This window comes from Symphalangus syndactylus, chromosome 6 (genome assembly GCF_028878055.3).
Source record: "Symphalangus syndactylus isolate Jambi chromosome 6, NHGRI_mSymSyn1-v2.1_pri, whole genome shotgun sequence".
NCBI classification, from domain to species: Eukaryota; Metazoa; Chordata; class Mammalia; order Primates; family Hylobatidae; genus Symphalangus; species Symphalangus syndactylus.
Genome location: NC_072428.2, coordinates 29185711 through 29204355, shown reverse-complemented (window position 1 = coordinate 29204355; position 18645 = coordinate 29185711). Strand labels below are relative to the sequence as shown.

At 39.5% G+C, this 18645-nt stretch overlaps 1 long non-coding RNA gene across 1 annotated transcript in view; it reads right to left on the bottom strand.

The window, feature by feature from the left end:
• LOC129484309 (uncharacterized) overlaps positions 1-18645 on the bottom strand; it is a 180538-nt gene that overhangs the window by 94672 nt on the left and 67221 nt on the right. The window contains exon 4 of the long non-coding RNA XR_008658407.2: positions 6959-7061. This is a non-coding gene — a long non-coding RNA (uncharacterized lncRNA). The remainder of the gene's footprint in view (positions 1-6958; positions 7062-18645) is intronic.

The following is an 18645-nucleotide window of genomic DNA, read 5'->3' as shown; positions in this document are numbered from 1 at the left end:
GGCTGAGGCGAGAGAATTGCTTGAACCCAGGAGGCGGCCAAGATTGCGCCATTGCACTCCAGCCTGGGTGACAGAGTGAGACTCCGTCTCAAAACAAAACAAAACAAAAAAACAGAATTCTGAAACATATGTGCTGGATATACTCAAAAAACAACCCCTCTAAAACTAAACTAATCTGAGATCTAAACCTCCACTGCAAGTGAGACAGACTTTCACTTTCTTATCTGAGTTTAATCAAGTTAAGTGCCTAGTAATACAAAAACGTCACCACTCTTCAGATGATTAAAACATACATAGCGTCCTGACACATAAATTCACAACATTCAAGAGACAATCCCAAATTACCCAAATTATAACAAGCTAGGAAAGTATGAGCCATTCTCATGAAGAAAGACAAACATTAGATATCAACCCAAAATGAACCAGATTTGGAGATTATCAGACAATGACTTTAAAAAAGCTATTAAAACTATGCTCACAAGTTGAAGAAAAATATGTTTAAATGAAACAAAAGAGTAGGAATCTTGGCAGAGAAATAGAAAATTATAAGTAAATTGGAATTTTGAACTAAAATGTACAAAATCTGAAATAAAATTAGTTGAATGGGCTTAAAAACACAAATGAACATAATGGAGGAAATATTCAATAAGCTTGAAAATAAATCAATAAAAATTATTCCGTCTGAAAAAGAGAGAGAGAGCAGATTGAAAAATAATACACAGAACCTCAGGAGCCTGTGGGGAGATCTCAAAACTACAGAATATGTGTAATTTTTGTCCAAAAGAAGGAAAGAGAGAACAGAGAAAGAAAAACTATTTGAAGAAAGAATAGCTGAAAAACCCCAAATACAGTAAAGGACATCTATACTGATTCACACATTCAAGAACCTCAGCAAACACTAAGCAGGATAAGCATTACTAAAACCACATCTAGGCATATCATAGTCAAACTGCTGAACCCAAACACAAAAAGAAAAAAAATGAAATCAACCAGAAATAAGCATATTGCGGAAAGGGAACAAAGATTCAAATAACCATGAACTTTTCAGAAATTATGAGATCCAGAAAACAGTGTGATTTGCTTTAAATTGCTGAAAGAAAACTGTCAGCCTAGAATTCTATATCCTTTGCAAATAAAGGTTTAAAAAAGTCACTTTCATGTAAAGTAAACTAAGAGAATTTATTGCCAGAAGATCCACACTAAAAGGCATGCTAAAAGGAAATTCTTCAGACTAAATGAATTTGACAGAGTTAAACACAGATCTTTTAAGAACGAACAAAAAACATCCAAAATAGTAAAAACTTGGTTCATATAAGAACCAATTTTTTTTTGAGACAGGGTCTCACTCTGTCATCTTGGCTGGAGTGTGGGGGTGCAATCGTAGCTCATTGAAACCTAGAAATCCTAGGCTCAAGTAATCCTCCCGTCTCCGCCTCCTGAGTAATTAGGACTACAGGCACATTCCACCATGCCAGGAGAATTTTTTCTATTTTTTTGTAGAGATGGGGTCTCACTATGATGCCCAGGCTGGTCTTAAACTTCTGACCTCAAGCAATTCTCCCACTTCAGCCTCCCAAAGTGCTAGGATTACAAGAATGAGCTACCATGTCCAGCCAATTTTTCTTTCTTAATGTCTTTAAAATATATACAAATACTTAAAGCAAAAGTTGTATTATATTTACCATGTGATCCAGCCATTCAACTCCTAGATATATGTACCCAAGAGAAATGAAAACATGTCCATAAATGTTTACAGCAGCATTATTCACAATAGCCAATGTCCAAAAACTGGATACATATAAATGCTTACCAAAAAGTGACTAGATAAATAAAATGTGGTATATTTATACAACGAACTACTACTCTGCAAATAAAAAGGAACAAATTTCTGATGCAGGCACCATGTATAAGTATAAAAAAAAATCAAAGAATACACAGTGTGTGTGACTCCATTTATAAAAAAATTCTAGAAAATGTAAAATAATCCACAATGGCACAAACAGATCAGTGGTTTCCTAGGCTGGGGCAGAGGGATGTTTGGACTGCAAAAGAGCACAAGGAAACTTTTGAGGTGATGGGAATGTTCTGTAACTCGATTTTGACTGCGGTTTTCCTGATGTCAAGATTCATCTATGTACTATACACCTCCAATGGCTGCAGTTTATTGTATCTAAAATATTATTTAATTAAATTGATCAAAAAACTTCAAAGTAAAAAAATAGTAGGAAGAAATGGGTTGTCTAAGAAACTAAGCACAAGAGAGAGTAGTAAAAATGAAATGTTTAAGTGTTTGTAAGAAATAAAATGCAATGGCTTACATATGCCCACAAATGAGACTAAAGTGCATTTGAGGAAGGCTTCCTCTTTCCCAAAAGATAGCTTTACATTGACTTCTACACACTTACAGGTCAATGTGCCCCCTTTCCCCTACCTCTGATCCATAGTCATCAAATAACTGTTGTCTCAGGACAAAATTTCCTGTTCAAGAATATCCCAGACATTGTAGAAAACCAGTATTTTGGAAGTTGAAAGATTCTGAAATATTTAATCATAATTGCATACTTGTAAATTTATAAAAAAGACATTGAACCAACCCAAATGCCCATCAAGGATAGACCAGATAAAGGAAATGTGGTACATACACACCCTATGCAGCCATAAAAAGAATGAGCTCATGTTCTTTGAAGGGACACGGATGAAACTGGAAGCCATCATCCTCAGCAAACTAATACAGGAACAGAAAACCAAACGCCACATGTTCTCACCCATAAGTGGGAGTTGAACAATGAGAACACATGGACACAGGGAGGGGAACATCACACATCAGGGCCTGTCAGGGCATGGGGGGCAAGGGGAGGGAGAGCATTAGGACAAATACCTAATGCATACGGGGCTTAAAACCTAGAAGATGGGTTGATAGGTGCAGCAAACCACCATGGCACATGTATACCTATGTAACAAACCTGCACGTTCTGCACATGTATCCCAGAACTTAAAGTAAAATCAGAAAAAAAAGAAAATACTTTATATTTAAATATTTGATATAATTGTATTTAAATATAACTTAAATACTAAATAATTTGAATATTAATTACAATTATATTTAACATCTATTCCATAAAATTATTTTGGATGAGTTAATTTGCCTCATTATTACCAGGGTTGATTGAAGAGTGCTAAGTATTTCTTAGATTTTTAAAAAGTAAACTAATATATGATTTAGCAATTGCACTCCTTGGTGTTTACTCTGATGAACTGAAAACTTATGTCCATACAAAAACCTGCACACGGACATTTATAACAGCCTTATCCATAATTGCCAAAACCTGGAAACAACCAAGATGTCCCTTGTAAGTGAATGGATAAATAAACTATGGTACATCAGACAATGGAATATTACTCGGCACTAAAAGGAAATGAGCTATCAAACCAGGAAAAGACATGGAAGAAACTTAAATACATATTACTAAGTGAAAGAAGCCAACCTTCAAAAGCTACCTACTGTATAATTCCAACTATATGACATTCTGGAAAAGGGATAACTATAGAAATAGTAAAAAAAAAAAAAAAAAGATCAGTAGTTGCCAGGTTTTAGTAGGGAAGAAGGGAAAAATTGGTGGAACACAGAGGACTTTTAGGGAACTGTATGATACTACAGTAGTAGATACATGCCAGTAGACATTTGTCAAAACCTATAGAATGTACAATACCAAGGGAGAACCCTAATGTAAACTTGAGGTGACGATGTGGCAACACAGGTTCATTTAATATACCATTGTGGTGCGGGATGTGGATAGCGGAGTAGATTGTACGTGTGTGGGGACATGGGCTTTACGGGAACTCTCTGCACTTTCTGCTCAATTTTGCTAAAACTAAAACTTCTATAAAAATAGATTTTCTTGATTAAAAAATAATAATAAAACTGTCTCTAAAAGCACATTGACTAAAAGGACATTGGCTTTAGATCTAATGGAAAGACAAAAACAGCAGGCTCTAGTATTGTTAAAATTACCAGAAGGATTTTGCTTTTTAATATTTCATTTTACTCCCTGAAGAGCTCCTAAGTTTGAGCCAACCACTTAAAAAAGAATTTGGACTGAATCAGAATCAAAATTTTATTGGAAAAGTTTTGAACAGTTTTCATAATTTCATTTTTAAAAAATAAATGCATTACTTAACCTCTCTTGTATTTTCTATTTTGGGAGTAATAGGCAGAGAAATGTGTTTAGGCTACTGTATGATAATCAGTTCTTACTAATATGGGAAGAAGAAAGAGAAGGATGAGGAAGAAAAGGAAAAAGATGACAAAATGTGGAAGGAAGAGAGAAGAAGAACAAGTTCTCTTTTTATAATTTTGTCCTGTACTTCTTATCTATATTGTCCTGTCAGAACATTTCTCTTTGTAGAATCACAGTAAATGGAAACAGCATGTGTTGTGTTTTATGTGGTTTATATAATTTATTTTGAAGGGACAAAAATTTTTAAAAAGTAACTCAATAGAATCAGAGTGGAAAGGTTTTATTGTGATTTTATGTGATCTTAAATGCTACATAGAACTATCTGGACCTAAAATAGAGGAGAAAGAGATTATACCAGAAGGCTCCAAATTTAATAAAATAGACTCCACATACAGAAATTCTGGCAGGCTAGCAGAAAGTGACTTAGAAAACAGTTATGTCTCCATCACAATATGCAACCCTCCAAGATCCCTGAGCTTGGCTTGCATAAAACAGAACAGTTCTCTTGATGCAGGGATTGTTGGCCATTTCTGTATAAAGGGACTTCTCTTTCCTGGGATAGCTAAGGCATTTGCTAAGTGTATTAGTCAGTTCTTGCACTGCTATAAAGAAATACCTGAGACTGGATAATTTGTGAAGAAAAGAGGTTTAATTGGCTCATGGTTCTACAGGCTGTACAGAAAGCATGATGCTGGCACCTGCTTGGCTTCTGAGGAAGCCCCAGGAAACTTAAAATCATGGCAGAAGTCAAAGGGGGAGCAAGCACTTCACATAGCCAGAGCAGGAGAAAGAAAGCAAGAGGAGATGTGCTACACACTTTTAAACAACCAGATCTCATGAGAACTCACTCACTCTTGTGACAACAGTACCCTGGGAGAAATCTGCCTCCGTGATCCAATCACCTCCCACCCGGCGCCACCTCCAACACTTGAGATTACAATTGAATGTGAGATTTGGGCAGGGACATATATCCAAAACATATCATTCTGCCCCTGGCCCCTCCCTAAACTCATGTCCTTCTCACTTTTCAAAATCCCTTCTCAACAGTCCCCCACAGTCTTAACTTCTTTCAGCATTAAATCAGAAGTCCAAAGTTCAAAGTCTCATCTGAGACAAGGCAAGTCACTTCCACTTATGAAAATGTAAAATCAAAAACAAGTTAATTACCCCCAAGGTAAAATGAGGGTATCGGCATTGGGTAAATATTCTCATTCCAAAAGGGAGAGATCAGCCAAAAAATTAAAAAAAAAAAAAAAAAAAAGGAGGGCTCCTGGCCCCATGGTAGCCTGAAACCAAGCAGGGCAGTCATTAAATCTTAAAGCTCCAAAATAATTTCTTTTGACTCCACGTCTCATCCTGGGCACACTGTTGCAAGGGGTGGGCTTCCAAGGCCTTGGGCAGTCCTGCCCTGTGGCTTTGCAGGATTCAGCCCCCGCAGCAGCTCTCAAGGGCTAGTGTTAAGTGGCTATGGCTTTTTCAGACTGAGGGTGTAAGCTGCTGGTGGCTCTACCATGCTTTATCATTCTGGGGGCTGAAGGACAATGACCCTCTTCTCACAGATCCACTAGGCAGTGCCTCAGTGGGGACTCTGCATGGGGGCTTCAACCCCACATTTCCCCTCTGCACTACCCTAGTAGAGGTTCTCCATGAGGGTTCTACCTCTCATTCAGGCTTCTGCCTGGACATCCATGCATTTCCATACATTCTCTGAAATCTAGGTAGAGGCTCCCAAACCTCGATTCTTGCATTCTGTGCGCCCACAGGCTTAACACCATGTGGAAACAGCCAAGGCTTATAGCCTGCACCCTCCAGAGTAGCAGCCCAAGCTTTACATGGGCCCCTTTTAGCCATGGCTGAAGCTAGAGCTTCTGGGACACAGGAAGCAGGGTTCTGAGGCTTTGCATTGCAGTAAGTCTTGGGTCTGGCCTACAAAACCATTCTTCCCTCAGAGGCCTCTGGGCCTGTGATGGGAGGGGCTGCCAAGAAGGTCTCTGAAATGCCTTCAAGGCTTTTTCCCAGTTGTCTTGGCTATTAGCATGTGGCTCCTCTTTACTTATGCAAATTTCTGCAGCCTGTTTGAATTCCTCCCCTAAAAATGCTCTTCTTTTCTACCACATGGCCAGGCTGTGAATTTTTCAAACTTTTATGCTCTTCTTCCCTTTTAAACACAAGTTCCAGTTTCAGACCATATCTTTGCTTACGCATATGAGGAAACATTGCTAGAAGCAGCCAACCCACATCTTAAACACCCTTGCTCCTTAAAAATTTCTTCCACCAGATACCCTAAATCATCTCTCTCAAGTTCAAAGTTCCACAGATCCCTAGAGCAAGGGCACAATACAGCCAGGCTGTTTGCTAAAGTATAGCAAAAGTGACCTTTACTCTAGTTCTCAGTAAGTTCCTCATTTCCACCTGAGATCTCTTCAGCCTAGATGGACTTCATTGTCCACATCACTATCAGCATTTTGGTCACAACCATTCAACAAGTCTCTAGGTAGTTCCACACTTTCCCTCATCTTCCTGTCTTCTTCTGAGCCCTCCAAACTGTTCCAACTTCTGCCTATTACCCAGTTCCAAACCTGCTTGCACATTTTCAGGTATCTTTATAGAAATGCCCCACTCCTTAGTACCAATTTTCTGTATTAGTCAATTCTTACACTGCTATAAAGAAATATCAGAGACTGGGTAATTTATAAAGAAAAGAGGTTTAGTTGGCTCACAGTTCTGCAGGCTGTACAGGAAGCATCTGCTCAGCTTCTGGGGAGGCCTTAGGAAACTTACAATCATGGCAGAAGGCAAAGGGGCAGTGAGCACTTCACGTGGCTGGAGCAGGAGGAAGAGAAAGAAAGAGGAGTTGTTACACACTTTTAAACAACCATATCTCACAAGAACTCACTCAGTATTGCAACAACAGTAGCAAGGAAGAAATCTGCCCCCATAATCAAATCACCTCCCACCAGGCCCCACCTCCAACATTGGGGATTACAATCGAACATGAGATTTGAGTGGGGACACATATCCAAACCATATCACTAAGCAATTAAAGGGAAGATTCCAGAGGTAGAGCAGAAGGTCCAATCCCCCAACCAAAGTTAATTTTTCATCTTCCTAACATACTCCACACTTACTTCTTCATCCTGTCTCCTAAGAGTTCCACTATCCATCCCATTGCTGATGTCAGTAACCTATGAGCAATCCACACTTCTTCCAGTTCCTCACTCTAGATATCCACTCACCAAATCCCTTTGCTTCCATATATACAATGGTACTAGATTCTGTATCCCCTACTCCATTCCCACTGTCATTTTCCAAGTAGAGATCCTATTATCTCTTCCCTAGACTAGTATAATACCTTCCTACCTAGCCTCCCTCTAATCTTATGGGAATGCCTCCCATCCATTCTGCCCTTGACAGCCAGATAAACTTCAAAAACACAAATCCTACTGATCCATAGCCAGTAAGTACCCATACTGCCACACAATTGTTTCAGTCTGTGTGGTTAATATACGTACCACCTGCTAAATATTAAATATTATCCTAGGAGTTGATCTTGCCACTCTATTCCTTAAAAACACTCTCTTATTTAAATGTGTTGCCTTCAAGATATAATTCAATGCAAAGCAGGAGAGATAATTCCTAAAATACCATTTTTGTTTGTTATCTCCTTTACCACCTAATGCTGCTTCCATACTGGTAACCAAGACTTGCAATTCTTTGCCCTAGAGATTCTGATGGGAGAAAATTAGAAACTGGGGTCTTTTATAAATGTCTACATCTTTTGAAAACTTAAACAGTACTTAGATTATGTTAGATCACCTGGAAGGTGAGGAGACAGAACTGATGAGGTCATAGGAAACAATCGTAGGACATTGGGGGTGAAATAGAAAAATGTATGCACAGTAGGAATCTAAACACTACACCTCAACAGTGCAGTAGAAAGGTAGAGAGACCTCAGAATAAAAGGTGGAATGGTCCACCCAGAGAATCTAGATCCTAGACACTAGAGTTCCCACTTCAACAAAGAGTCTCATAGGTGACTACCAAGCCACAAACCTGCAGGAACCAAAAGGATATGAAAGCTGGAACAATCGGCTGTCCATGACAACCACTGTGGTCAGATGATTGATGCGCTAAAGGGTCTCTCTAAATGTGTGAACTTCAGAGCATGGGAAGCTCCAAGAATAATGAAAGTGTTGTCTTCTCATGAGCTCCTAAGGCATCCTATCGTGGATCTTATTATGCTCAATGTAGCTACCATTTTTTGTTACCATTTTTGGCTACCATTTGTCAGCCCAGGTGATAGTAAACGTTTTCTGTAAAGGGCCAGACAGTAAATATTTAACCCCAAATTGTGACCAATACAGTCTGGCACAGCCACTCAACTCTACTAGTTATACGACAAAACAGCCAAAGACAATATGTAAATGAATGGGCACATCAGATTTCCAATAAAACTTTATTTGCAAAAACAAGCAGTGGGGCAGATTTGGCCCAAGGGCCATAATTAGCCAACTTCTAGTCCAACGTATTAAATTATAAGCTCACTGAGGTCAAAGATCATATCTTTCACTAAACCAACAAAAATTTATTGAGAATTTACCATCAAAATCCCTGAAAAGTGGGCATCAAGACTTGGTACTGATTAAGACAAAATATGTTCTCTAATGTAGCTTAGATTCTACCACAAAAGGGGAGATAGCACATAAATAAAATTAATATCTGAGCGCAATCAATCTTATTCACCAATGAGTCTCTACTGTCCTGCACAATATTCACTACCCACCAAGTACTGAGTATAAATTTGCTCAATGAATTTGCTCGTGTCTAGTACTGTAACATTTTTGGCCAACCCTCAGCTCTTTCCTGCCTAAGCAGTTAGAGGCTTAAGCTTCTGAAACTTCCAAGAGGAAGTGGAGTTACAAGCTAGTCCTAAAGCAGCTAGCTCAATCACTCATTATTTTTAATGAAACCACAAGCCAGTGCCTGCCTCCAGCTCCCACCAGGAGCTGAAGAACATCTTCAGTTGGGCTCTCCTACAAGGACAAATCTGCTGAAGTAACAGGGAATGAACAGCTCTTGTGGTAAGCCGAGTAATGCCCCTCAAGGATATCGACATCCTTATCCCCTGAATCTGTGAATGTGTTATCTTAACATGGCCGAAAGGACTTTGCAGCTACAATAAAGTTAAGGATTTTGACATGGGGACAGTATCCCATATGATCCAAACAGGCCCAATATAATCACAAAGGTCCTTATAAGAGTGATACAGGAGAGTCAAAGAGAAGCAAAGGTAAGAGGGGATGGGGTCGGGGGGAGATTTGAAGCTGCTGTATGGTTGGCCTTGAAGGTGGAGAAGGAAGTCATGAGCCAACGAATGTAAGTGGTCTCTAGAAGCTAACAAAGGCAAGAAATATATTCTCCCCTAGAATCTCCAGAAGGAATGCACCTTGCTGATGTCTTGATTTTAGCCCTTGTAAGACTCATTTCAGATATTTGACCTCCAGAACTGCAGGATAATAAATCTGCGATAAGTAGTTACTGCAGCTAATAGGAAACTAACACAGTCCCTTGCTCCAGAACTGTCACAATTGAAGAGGCCTGCAAGCCTTTTGAGTCTTATGGTAGATGCCTTGACCTACCTGCACAAGCTTTGTGTTTGCAGCTCTCTTCCCAGAGGCAGCCTTGCAGAGATCCCCAGGCACCACCTGGGAGGCTGAGTGAAGCTGGGGCAGCCAGGATTGTTGCCCACTCTGTTCCTTTTTCCCCCTTCATGGGCCTTCTCCAGCTGCCCCATCAAATCCAGGCAAGGCTCTACAAGACTACCCTCCCCCACTTTCCACCTATGCCTCAACCTTAATTCACCCCAGGCCAGCAGAGCTGCTTGTGTCTTTGTGAGAAATCACTGTTCTCAGATACTTCTCCGCTGTGCAACTGGATATACCCAGACAGCCTAGGGAGTAAGTTCTCAGGGAGGTAAATGCCCACCTAGGACACATCAAACACACCTGTGTCAATTCCAAACTTTGAGTACAAAAAAAAAAAAAGGATTACTCAAGAAGGTGCTGATAAAACCTTAAATGTGTAGGTCTCCCAGTCAGTATGTGTTCCCTGTGGCTCTACCTCTCTCTACTCCCATCACTGAAATTGCACCTTTTTCATCAATGCAGGTGTATTTCACAGATCTATAGGAAGAAGATTGGACTAGATAATTATTCTAAGGAATCATCTACTGCACCATGACCTGTGACCTAAATAGGCCTAAAAAAGGGTTTTTCTTAATGGGTTTAAGCTGCTTTCCAGCTTTTACCTCAGAGCACTGAGGGTCCTCTGCCCTAGAGTTCTTTCCAGAGTCCTGCAACGCCTCCAGAATATACAGGCCTGGTTTAGCCAGTTAGGCCAAAATTGTTTTCATGTGATGGGCTAAAACATAGAATTCCTAATATTGCTGAGTACACATTCTCTTTAATTGATTTGATTTTTATAAACCTAAACCTGTACCCACTTTTGTATCATTTTAGCTGGATTTATTCTTTGACTCTTTTATTCTTTTTGTGTTAACTTTTCTACTGTATTTTCTTTTTTTTTTTTTTAGACAGGGTCTTGCTCTGGCACTCAGGCTGGAGTGCAGTGGCATGAATTCTCAACCTCCTGGGCTCAAGTGATCCTCCCACCTCAGACTTCCAAGCAGCTGGAACTACACGTGCATGCCTCCACACAGAGCTAATTTTTTAAATTTTTTGCAGAGATGGGGTTTTGCCTCATTGCCCAGGCTGGTCTCGAACTCCTAGGCTCAAGCAATCTTCCCATCTCAGCCTCCCAAACTGCTGGGATTACAGGTGTGAGCCACCATGCCTGGCCTTTTACTCTATTTTCATTGTTCTTAGTTTATTTTGCCTCCTTATGATTATTTATACTGCTTTCTTACCTCCATTCTTCTTAGGGCTTTATCAACATTCCATTTTACTTGTTTTATCCTGTTTTTATGCTATTTTTAGTTGCTTTAGCATTTTTAAAGTTTTCTAACTAATTAATTTTTATTATATCTTTACTGGTTATTTAAATTACATAACTGGAAAGCATAAAGAGATAATCTGCAGGAATAGCCCATAATCCAAGCAAGAGAAGTAGAATGTTTTCTTCTTCAGAAAACTACCAATTTGTTCTCTTGGTAATTTCTAGACATTAGTAAGTATTATTAGTAGTCTGTGGATCGGGGAACTATAGCAAGTACAATTCGGAGTCTCTCTGAGCACCAGGGGCTTAAATCTCCCTGTGGTAAGCTAAGATATTAGTAGGGGTTAGAATAAAGGGGAGTATGAGATAAAAGCTTAACTACTTCCCCCATGGGTGGCCCAGGGAGCTCAGAGCTCTTCTAAGCCTAAAATAAGGAAGGCTATTGTTAAATATATTTGCTGACCAACAAATTGTGCTTTTATTACAAGATAATAAAAACTTCACTATATTGACCTAGAAAACAGATCAATTTAAAAAGTAAAACAGTTAACTATTTTTATTTTATTTACTTATTAATATTTAGAGATTGAGTCTCTCGCTCCATCACCCAGACGAGAGTGCAGTAGCGCGATCATAGCTCACTGTAACTTCGAATACCTGGACTCGAGTGATCCTCCCAGCTCAGCCTCCAGAGTAGCTAGGACTACAGGTGTGCACCCTCATACCCAGCTAATTTTTCTACTTTTTCTAGGGACGAGGTCTCACTATGTTGCCCAGGCTAGTCTCGAACTCCTGGGCTCATGCAATGCTCTTGCCTCAGCCTCCCAAAGTGCCGGAATTTACTGGCATGAGCCACTGTGCCCAACTAAAACTATTTTTAAATATCCATTTTTAAAAGTTAAAACAGCATAGGTCCATATACATTAAATTATCTTTAAATCTTATTTAAACTAATAATGTGAACATTAAAAAATAACTGAGCAGAGTATCTTAAAACACATACCTGAGTCTAAAACTGTATCACTGTTACACCTCTGGAGATTTTCTTCACATAATCTTGTTTTTAAATGTTTTCATAAAATTGTCTGCAAACTTCAAAGTTTTATTTTTTGCTTAATAAATATAAAATTAATGACACCTTTAATTGACTTTTCTCAGTAGACCATTATAATATTTAATTAGAAAATACTTTTTGCAGGTGCTGAGGTTACCGGAAAATTCAGGGCAGTTTCTACTGAATGAAAGACATTAGCTTTTTTTAACTGGGGAGATTAAATGTATAAAAATTTAACCCAAATATACCCCCAAAGCACTCTATTTTTGCCTCTTTAAAATAATATTATTTAGTAATATTATATTACAAAGCAACAGTTATCAAAAAAGTTGTCTTAGTTATTCTTTGGAATGTGTCACCAGATTTAGATGTTACTAAATTATAGGAATTTCTGTTTTCATTCCATTTTGTAACAGAATATAAGCATTCCTAATCAAAATTAGGCACTCCATCAACAGAATCTTTCCTAAATCAAGATATCCTTCTGTGCTTTTATCTCTTATTTGGAGATACAGTCCTACTTAGTATTTAGTATCTGGGCACCATTGGAGGATTGGAGAGGCAGGAGGGGTATTCCCCTTCCTGCTCTGAGTCAGTGGCATCTCAGGTCGAGAATGTATCTTTCCTATGGCTCCAGTTCCTGCTATCAGGCCTCCTGTGGTTCTGGTTTCTGACTGGTGATCCTAGCCCTGGGCTCAGGAAACACCATATACTCTTTTTGTCCCTTGCAGCCTAGGAGCTGTCTTGACTTCTTAACTATTAATAATCTCTGAGTTTCTTGACTGCCCTCTTAGGCTTCTCAGCTCTTTCATCACTCGTGTTTTAATTCTCTGCTTTAAATAGTCTATGGTTTAAATACTTAAAGTAGTATCATCCTGGTCAATCCTGACAGAATCACCTCTGGTCCAGTTAGCTGGGAGGGTAGGATAACATGGCCCCCAGACTTTTGACCAGGGATATAGGCAAGTAGGCAAACTGACACACACATCCCCTGCTCCTGACTGCAAGGGGTGCAGAGGTGAAGGGAAGCTGAACAGTGGCAGGGGCCCTAACAGAATGTGGAGAACACTAGAGAGCCTCCAATTTTCTTTCTGCCACCTTGACCTTGGCCATCCTAGCAAGGATGGACTCAGAGGCTTCTCAGTATCAAACTTTCCCAAAGCTAACATTAGTGTAGCCCAATTCTTCAACTAGCTAAGCTAGAAAACAGGTCATTGTTCGTCAAATGCAAAGTTCTTGTCTTCTTTTTCTTTTTTTTTTTTTTTTTTTTTTTTTTGAGACAGAGTGTTGCTGTCTTGCCCAGGCTAGAGTGCAATGGCGTGATCTCGCCAGCTCACTGCAACCTCCGCCTCCCAGGTTCAAGCAATTCTCTTGCCTTAGCTGCCCAAGTGGCTGGGATTACAGGCAGACACCACCACACCAGGCTAATTTTTTGTATTTTTAGTAGAGACAAGGTTTCACCATGCCGGCCAGGCTGGTCTTGAACTCCTGACCTCAGGTGAACCACCCACCTCGGCCTCCCAAAATGCTGGGATTACAGGTGTGAGCCACTGTGCCCGCTGAAAGTTCTTGCTTTCTTTTTGTTTTGTTTGTTTTTTAGTAAAAAAAACAAAACTTCCAGGCCTATTTTTTATTTATTATTATTATTATTATTATTATTATTATACTTTAAGTTTTAGGGTACATGCGCACAATATGCAGGTTTGCTACATATGTATACATGTGCCTGCTGATGTGCTGCAACCATTAACTCTTCACTTAGCATTAGGTATATCTCCTAATGCTATCCCTCCCTGCTCCGCCCACCCCACAACAGTCCCCAGAGTGTGATGTTCCCCTTCCTGTGTCCATGTGTTCTCATTGTTCAATTCTCACCTGTGAGTGAGAACATGCAGTGTTTGGTTTTTTGTCCTTGCGATAGTTTGCTGAGAATGATGGTTTCCAGCTTCATCCATGTCCCTACAAAGGACATGAACTCATCATTTTTTATGGCTGCATAGTATTCCATGGCGTATATGTGCCACATTTTCTTAATCCAGTCTATCATTCATGGACATTTGGGTTGGTTCCAAGTCTTTGCTATTGTGAATAGTGCCACAATAAACGTACGTGTGCATGTGTCTTTATAGCAGGATGATTTATAATCCTTTGGGTATATACCCAGTAATGGGATGGCTGGGTCAAATGGTATTTCTAGTTCTAGATCCCTGAGGAATCGCCACAGCGACTTCCACGATGGTTGAACTAGTTTACGGTCCCACCAACAGTGTAAAAGTGTTCCTATTTCTCCACATCCTCTCCAGCACCTGTTGTTTCCTGATTTTTTAATGATGGCCATTCTAACTGGTGTGAGATGGTATCTCATTGTGGTTTGGATTTGCATTTCTCTGACGGCCAGTGATGATGAGCACTTTTTCATTTGTTTTTTGGCTGCATAAATATCTTCTTTGGAGAAGTGTCTGTTCATGTCCTTTGCCCACTTTTTGATGGGGTTGTTTTTTTCTCGTAAATTTGTTTGAGTTCATTGTAGATTCTGGATATTAACCCTTTGTCAGATGAGTAGGTTGCAAAAATTTTCTCCCATTCTGTAGGTTGCCTGTTCACTCTGATGGTAGTTTCTTTTGCTGTGCAGAAGCTCTTCAGTTTAATTAGATCCCATTTGTCAATTTTGGCTTTTGTTGAAATTGCTTTTGGTGTTTTAGACATGAAGTCCTTGCCCATGCCTATGCCCTGAATGGTATTGCCTAGGTTTTCTTCGAGGGTTTTTATAGTTTTAGGTCTAACATGTAAGTCTTTAATCCATCTTGAATTAATTTTTGTATAAGGTGTAAGGAAGGGATCCAGTTGCAGCTTTCTACATATGGCTAGCCAGTTTTCCCAGCACCATTTATAAAACAGGGAATCCTTATCCCATTGCTTGTTTTTGTCAAGTTTGTCAAAGATCAGATAGTAGCAGATATGTGGCATTATTTCTGAGGGCTCTGTTCTGTTCCATTTGTCTATATCTCTGTTTAGGTACCAGTACCATGCTGTTTTGGATAGTGTAGCCTTGTAGTATAGTTTGAAGTCAGGTAGCGTGATGCCTCCAGCTTTGTTCTTTTGGCTTAGGATTGACTTGGCAATGTAGGCTCTTTTTTGGTTCCATATGAACTCGAAAGTAGTTTTTTCCAATTCTGTGAAGAAAATCATTGGTAGCTTGATGGGGATGGCATTGAATCTATAAATTACCTTGGGCAGTATGGTCATTTTTGCAATATTGATTCTTCCTACCCATGAGCATGGAATGTTCTTCCATTTGTTTGTATCCTCTTTTATTTCATTGAGCAGTGGTTTGTAGTTCTCCTTGAAGAGGTCCTTCACATCCCTTATAAGATGGATTCCTAGGTATTTTATTCTCTTTGAAGCAATTGTGAATGGGAGTTCACTCATGATTTGGCTCTCTGTCTGTTATTGGTGTATAAGAATGCTTGTGATATTTGCACATTGATTTTGTATCCTGAGATTTTGCTGAAGTTGTTTATCAGCTTAAGGAGATTTGGGGCTGAGATGATGGGGTTTTCTAGATATACAATCATGTCATCTGCAAACAGGGACAATTTGACTTCCTCTTTTCCTAATTGAATATTCTTTATTTCCTTCTGCCTGATTGCCCTGGCCAGAACTTCCAGCACTATGTTGAATAGGAGTGGTGAGAGAGGGCATTCCTGTCTTGTGCCAGTTTCCAAAGGGAATGCTTCCAGTTTTTGTCCATTCAGTATGATATTGGCTGTGGGTTTGTCATAGACAGCTCTCATTATTTTGAGATACGTCCCGTCAATACCTAATTAATTGAGAGTTTTTAGCATGAAGAGTTGTTGAATTTTGTCACAGGCCTTTTCTGCATCTATTGAGATAATCATGTGGTTTTTGTCTTTGGTTCTGTTTATATGCTGGATTACGTTTATTGATTTTCATATGTTGAACCAGCCTTGCATCCCAGGGATGAAGCCCACTTGATCATGGTGGATAAGCTGTTTGATGTGTTGCTGGATTAGGTTTGCCAGTATTTTGTTGAGGATTTTTGCATCAATGTTCATCAAGGATATTGGTCTAAAATTCTCTTTTTTTGTTGTATCTCTGCCAGGCTTTGGTATCAGGATGATGCTGGCCTCATAAAATGAGTTAGGGAGGATTCCCTCTTTTTCTATTGATTGGAATAGTTTCAGAAGGAATGGTACCAGCTCCTCCTTGTACCTCTGGTAGAATTCGGCTGTGAATCCATCTGGTCCTGGACTTCTTTTGGTTGGTAAGCTATTAATTATTGCCTCAATTTCAGAGCCTGTTATTGGTCTATTCAGAGATTCAACTTCTTCCTGGTTTAGTCTTGGGAGAGTATATGTGTCGAGGAATTTATCCATTTCTTCTAGATTTTCTAGTTTATTTGCGTAGAGGTGTTCATAGTATTCTCTGATGGTAGTTTGTATTTCTGTGTGATCGGTGGTGATATCCCCTTTGTTATTTTTTATGGCATCTATTTGATTCTTCTGTCTTTTCTTCTTTATTAGTCTTGCTAGCAGTCTATTCTGTTGATTTGGGCTGGAGATTTCTGTAGATGTCTATTAGGTCTGCTTGGTGCAGAGCTGAGTTCAATTCCTGGATATCCTTGTTAACTTTCTGTCTCATTGATCTGTCTAATGTTGACAGTGGGGTGTTAAAGTCTCCCATTATTATTGTGCAGGAGTCTAAGTCTCTTTGTAGGTCACTAAGGACTTCCTTTATGAATCTGGGTGCTCCTGTATTGGGTGCATGTATATTTAGGATAGTTAGATCTTCTTGTTGAATTGATCCCTTTACCATTATGTAATGGCTTTCTTTGTCTCTTTTGATCTTTGTTGGTTTAAAGTCTGTTTTATCAGAGACTAGGATTGCAACCTCTGTCTTTTTTTGTTTTCCATTTGCTTGGTAGGTCTTCCTCCATCCCTTTATTTTGAGCCTATGTGTGTCTCTGCATGTGAGATGCATTTCCTGAATACAGCACACTGATGGGTCTTGACTCTTTATCCAATTTGCCAGTCTGTGTCTTTTAACTGGAGCATTTAGCCCATTTACATTTAAGGTTAGTATTGTTATGTGTAAATTTGATCCTGTCATTATGATGTTAGCTGGTTATTTTGCTCGTTAGTTGATGCAGTTTCTTCCTAGCCTTGATGGTCTTTACAATTTGGCATGTTTTTGCAGTGACTGGTACTGGTTGTTCCTTTCCATGTTTAGTGCTTCCTTCAGGAGCTCTTTTAGGGCAGGCCTCGTGGTGACAAAATCTCTCGGCATTTGTTTGTCTGTAAAGGATTTTATTTCTCCTTCACTTATGAAGCTTAGTTTGGCTGGATATGAAATTCTGGGTTGAAAATTCTTTTCTTTAAGAATGTTGAATATGGGCCTCCACTCTCTTCTGGCTTGTAGAGTTTCTGCCGAGAGATCAGCTGTTAGTCTGACGGCCTTCCCTTTGTGGGTAACCTGACCTTTCTCTCTGGCTGCCTTTAACATTTTTTCCTTCATTTCAACTTCGATGAATCTGACAATTATGTGTCTTGGAGTTGCTCTTCTCGAGGAGTATCTTTGTGGCATTCTCTGTATTTCTTGAATTTGAATGTTGGCCTGCCTTGCTAGATTGGGGAAGTTCTCCTGGATAATATCCTGCAGAGTGTTTTCCAACTTGGTTCCATTCTCCCTGTCACTTTCAGGTACACCAGTTAGACGTAGATTTGGTCTTTTCACATAGTCCCATATTTCTTGGAGGCTTTGTTCATTTCTTTTTATTCTTTTTTCTCTAAACTTCTATTCATGCTTTATTTCATTCATTTCGTCTTCCATCACTGATACCCTTTCTTCCAGTTGATCACATCAGTTACTGAGGCTTGTGCATTCGTCACGTAGTTCTCGTGCCATGGTTTTCAGCTCCATCAGGTCCTTTAAGGACTTCTCTGCATTGGTTATTCTAGTTATCCATTCGTCTAATTTTTTTTCAAAGTTTTTAACTTCTTTGCCATTGTTTCGAACTTCCTCCTTTAGCTTGGAGTAGTTTGATCTTCTGAAGCCTTCCTCTGTCAACTTGTCAAAAGTCACTCTCCATCCAGCTTTGTTTTGTTGCTGGTGAGGAGCTGCATTCTTCTGGAGGAGAGGTGCTCTGATTTTTAGAGTTTCCGGTTTTTCTGCTCTGTTTTTTCCCTATCTTTTGGTTTTATCTACCTTTGGTCTTTGATGATGGTGACGTACAGATGGGTTTTTGGTGTGGATGTCCTTTCTGTTTGTTAGTTTTCCTTCTGACAGTCAGGACCCTCAGCTGCAGGTCTGTTGGAGTTTACTGGAGGTCTACTCCAGACCCTGTTTGCCTGGGTATAAGCAGTGGTGGCTGCAGAACAG